The sequence below is a fragment of the Pempheris klunzingeri genome, chromosome 13 (assembly GCF_042242105.1).
Source record: "Pempheris klunzingeri isolate RE-2024b chromosome 13, fPemKlu1.hap1, whole genome shotgun sequence".
NCBI lineage: Eukaryota > Metazoa > Chordata > Actinopteri > Acropomatiformes > Pempheridae > Pempheris > Pempheris klunzingeri.
Window position 1 is genome coordinate 25260842 of NC_092024.1, and position 5159 is coordinate 25266000.

The window sequence follows — 5159 nt, forward strand, 5'->3', positions numbered from 1 at the left end:
TCATCGTAACGCCACATGATGAGCACCTGAAGGCATCACCTGCATTACTCTGACCTCATTCTTCAGACAGGAAGCTTTCAGCCACGTTGTGGTCTTCTTCGGCCCTTCTCCGCTGCGCCTGAACAAACCATCCTGGATGAAGGCCATGAGGTGTGGCTGAAAGCTCTGGGAACAGCCCTTTGTTACTGTATCATTGATTCTTTTGTTTCGGAGTCTGGAGTTCAAGGAATCTCTTCGTAGACAAATGACGTCTAATATTTTTGATGAATTCGGCGTCTTGCACATTAAAACGAGTGACGTTGGAATAAAGTTTAATTCTCTGATGGTTTCAGCCAATAAATCTACTGGATATTAATCTGCCGCCATTTTGATGTAGGTTCATCACCTCGGCTGCTTTTCTTCGTCCCGACACCAAGTTAGAAATCAGTAACCGGTCACTAAACGCATCACGTCAGGGTCCTGCTGCAGACGGGCTTCTTCTTCTTCTTCAGGGTAAAAAGTCTTACAGGTGAATGAAACGCTGCCGGACTGACCGCAGCACGGCGACACGTCACAGCCGGTGGTTTGTACAGAACTACCTTTATTCTCTTCCCCCCCGAGGGTTAAACTACAGCCTGACTCCAGACGGGACAGGAAGCCGTGGTGATGTTGGTCAGGAGGTTGTGACGTGACTCACAGATTAAAGGGCTCTGCTTTAGCTTTCTGCACTGACGCTGTGAAACACGGGGGAACGTCTGAGGATAAAGTGACGTCATCAGATGTGTTTGTCCAGAAACATTCAGTTTATTTCAGTAAAAACCAAGAAAACAGCAAACGTTCTCATTTTCACTGGAACTGTCTCATTTAGGGGATCAGTTGATTATTAAACCAGCTGCACGTTTCCTGGTGATCGATCGGATCAGATAACGGATCAATAACCGTTTTTGGCCTCAGACCTTTGGAGCAGCAAGTCGCTGCTGCGTTAGAACCAGTTTCACTTTCACTACCAATCACAGCGCTCTGCTCCCAAACGGACGGCCGGCGGCTCGTTGTGGCTCAAGACGTCTTCTCTTGGAACATAACAGACTCACTGGTGATGTTTCTCTCTCTAAAGCCTTTATTACTGATGTTTGTATGGTGCAGTGCACTAACTGTTTTAACCTGTAGCACTGCTCAGAGGGGGGGGGGGCCTGACTGCTGATGCTTCCTGACTGTAACACTGAAGCAGGTCAGGTGTGTAATTACTTGAAGCGTTGGTGGGACCACTGTAACTGTAGACTGGACCACTGTAACTGTAGACTGGACCACTGTAACTGTAGACTGGACCACTGTAACTGTAGACTGGACCACTGTAACTGTAGACTGGACCAGTTCCTTTAGATGTTCCACTAAACCCTGCTATATATTAGAGCAGATGTAGAGATGGAGTTCTGTCCTGTAGCGCTCTGGGGAGCTTTTATTGATCCTGGGGAGCTTTTATTGATCCTGGGCTTCACATTAACCGGTTGCATGTCGCTGGTGTCTCACTGTGAAACTGGAGCTAAGAGTTCATTTCTTGCCCTGATGTTTGAATTAAACTTTGATTTTTCTGTCTGCACAACTCGTCATGTGGGGATATCAAGGGACCGCAGGTGATCAGTATGTGGCTGTAAAGCAGGTGGAGGTGGGGGCTCCCGGTGTCCCGTCCTCACCTGTGTCCTGCTGCACGTGTGACACTCGTCTGACAAATGAATAAAGTCTTTTCTGTGTCTCATCTGTGGGTTTCATGTTGTTACCTTCATCATCACCTTCATCACTACAGTGGAGACACTTTATTAAAGTGGCACCCACCCTGAAGGTAGAGGTCCCCCCCCTGCTTCATCTGGTAGTTAAAGGGTCCCTCCACTGTTTCTCTACTCTTCTAATCTCTCACTGACCCTGAACGCACCACGTTCTACAGAAACAGAAGAAGGTTCTGTGTTTCTTCTCCAAACATTCAGTCACTGATGGAATCTGAAAAAGTTCATTTGCACATTAAAACGATAATACAGGAACACTGCCCCCCCCCCCGATCAATAGTTCTATCAGCTTTAGGCTGCAGCACCGAGGAGCCCAGAGACCATTAAAGCAGAGGGGGGGGGGGGGGGGGGGGTGTCAGACCTCACGTGGTCCTGCTCCCTTTTCCTTCCGGTCAGGACGGAGCCACGTGGAAGCAGCACCTGCCTCCATGTTTCCCTGAACAGCTGCAGCCAGTCAGCAGATCAGAGATCAGCAGAGAGCTTCCGCCTGTGAGCCTCACGTGACCGCTGTCGGCCTCACCTGGCTAACGCACTAGCTAACTAGCTGTCTGGTTGTCTATGCAGTGTTAGCACGCAGCTAGCCTGGCTGCTAACTCGTCTCTAGGTGTCGCTGTCGCTCATTTTGAACTGAGACCGATGAGAACAGACAGATGAGTTATAATAATAATAATAATCATCAGACCCGTTAAACCAAACATTAGCACAAACATTAGCCTCCGTTAGCTCCTCCTTCTCACGGCGCATGCGCAGTCATCCGCGCCACTGCGGCAGACTGACGCGCAGCTTCACGTTTTAACGGTTAAACGGTTCGATGAGGACTCAGTTTAACGGTTCAGCACCGAATGATCCAGAACAGCGGATCACTCCTGAGCTCTAATCAGAGTCCGTTTGACGAACAGCAGCTCCATCATGGCGGAAGCTCTTTGTCTGACTCCGACCGGACAGTGTGCCCCCCCCCCCCCCCCCCCCCCCCCCCCCCATAGAGTATATATCACTGAAGACCCCCCCTCCGCCCCCCCGATACCTGGCGGACCGACTAGAACAGTAAACCCGACATTACCGGGTCCTCCGCCTGCACTGTGCCCCACATTAACCAAGATGGCCGCTGACGGGGCTCGGTCCTCCCGGGGAGACTCAGTGAAACAGCACCTCACAGTCAACCGACCGTCCGCCATCTTGGCTCCAGTCCGCCATTCACGGGTCTAATAAAGCGTTTCATCGATCACTAGCCGAACTCCTGGATCAGCTCTATTGATCCACAGGTCTGTCCGCAGCAGGAAACAGATCCTCTGGCGCCGCTTCCGCTCTGAAGCCCGGCAGCTCGTCTGGGCACCATTTTACCGTGGAAACACTCCGGTAGCCTAAAGCACCGACAGGCTGTCCGTCTGTCCGGGGGGGTTCACTCTCCGGTAATAATAAACACTCCAACAGGGGGGCAGACACACACCCGCGGCTCTACGGCTCGTCCCTCGCCGTTAACGGTGGATCCTCCGGTGTCCGGGACCGAGACGGGTTTGAATCAGGTGGCGGCAGCCAAGATGGCGGCCGAGGCTGCGCAGTGGCGAGGATCCGAGGACGGGCGGTGACGTGACGGAGCTCGGACACCGCATGCAGCCCCCCCACCCCCACCCCCCCTCAGCTAGAAAACATCCACGATGTCGACGAGCTTTAAACGGCGGGAGAACACACGGTAACACTCGGATTTATGTTTCACCGTCGACATGCTCGACGGGTCCGTCCAGGCAGAAGGTAATCCGGGAGCACGTGGTGCCAGAGGGCTCGGGGAGGGGGGGTTAGTTGAGGGGGGGGGGCATGGCCGGGCTCAGCATCAGGCCTGCTGCCGTGCACGGCCCCCCCAGTCTGAGCAGGACAGCCCCACAGGACAGGCTCTCAGGAGGAAGGTGGCTGCCTGCTGCACCTCCAGTTAGCATTAGCTTAGCATAACTAGCAGGGCTTCCTGAGGGGAGGGTTACAGGATGCTAGTGACCGTAGCGTGCAGGTCAGAGCGACCAGGACTGGCAGGTAGTGGTGCACAGGCCAGCATGTAGGCCTCCAGCACAGGTGACTGGGAAACAGACTCCCACAGGCTTGGCTTGGTTTGGCTTGGCTTGGCTTGGCTTGGCTTGGCTTGGCTTGGCGCTGATCGGGTTGGGAGTTTACTTACCGCCGCTAGGTACTTGGTCTGAAAGCCGAGCTAAACCAAGTGACTGAAGACAACTTAACACCCCTTTGAAGTGGACAGGACGCAGTGAGCATTGATCCGTCGAACAGACCATTTTCATTGGTGATGAATTAATTCTTCATTAGTCGTGTCGTAGTTTGGTCTAAATGTGAGATGACGTCAGATGTCTTGTTTTGTCACCTCTGAGTTTCTGACTCCTTTTTCCTGTTGTTTAGACTCCATTGAATCTTCTGCTGTTCTATATTTAATTCTTCTCGTCCAGCGTACCGCCTCACTTCCTGTCGGTGGCTCTCGGCTCCAAGCCCATTGGTTTAAGATTTAATCTTTAAAAACACCGGCTACCGTCTTTAAGCAAACAACATGAGTGCATAGTCTACTTGTTGGGGACTATTTTAAGCGGCGGATGAATCCCCATGTGGTGCTGTAGTGAGTGTTGGTAGCAGTCAGATTAAACTACAGTGTCGGAGCAGCACTGCTGTGTTTTCAGAGAAGAAGAAGAATCAGGAGACGCTTTCACTGCTGGTCAGAGTCTGACTGAGAGGTTTAACGACTGTTTTCAACATTCAGAGCTGCAGTGATCTGGCTCTGATGCTAACATGTTAGCCGACGTCATGTTGTTCCGTAAATGTTGGCGTTATTTCACGTGGAGCCTGATTGATATGTTTGCGCTCTGGATGCTGTGACTCCTCCTCCTTCCTGCATGGTCACACGCATTTACTGGCTCCACCTCCAACATCACCTGTAGCCAGCTAGCATGTAGGCTGCACGTCCTCCGAGTGTTTAAAGTCATCTGACGAGGTCGGTGGCGTTTTCTTTACCACATCAACACGCCACCAGTTTCTAGCAGCAAACGGTAAAAGACCTGGTTACCCCGGCGTTAAGAGCAGCCTCAGACGCTCGCTGCCGTTCTTCATGTTGACCGTTGATAACGTGTTGCACAGGTTTTTTAAAAATGGAGGTTTGCTGGTGCTCCAGTGGCTCGTGTGTTTGACCAATCGCTGCACACTTGCTCTCAGCACTGTCCTGAAGGCAGCGTGAAGCATCCACTTATATCAATAAGAAGCAGCCTGTCGTTTACTGAGATAAAGTACCAAGAGTGGCGTCTGAATGTGGGTTTGGTTGCGCAGTGGTTGAGGCGGTTCCTGTGTGCCGACCGTACCTGGAGGCAGGTAGAAGTGCATCTAGTTAATGAAAGTGTGTTTGTGTTTTTCAGGATGCTG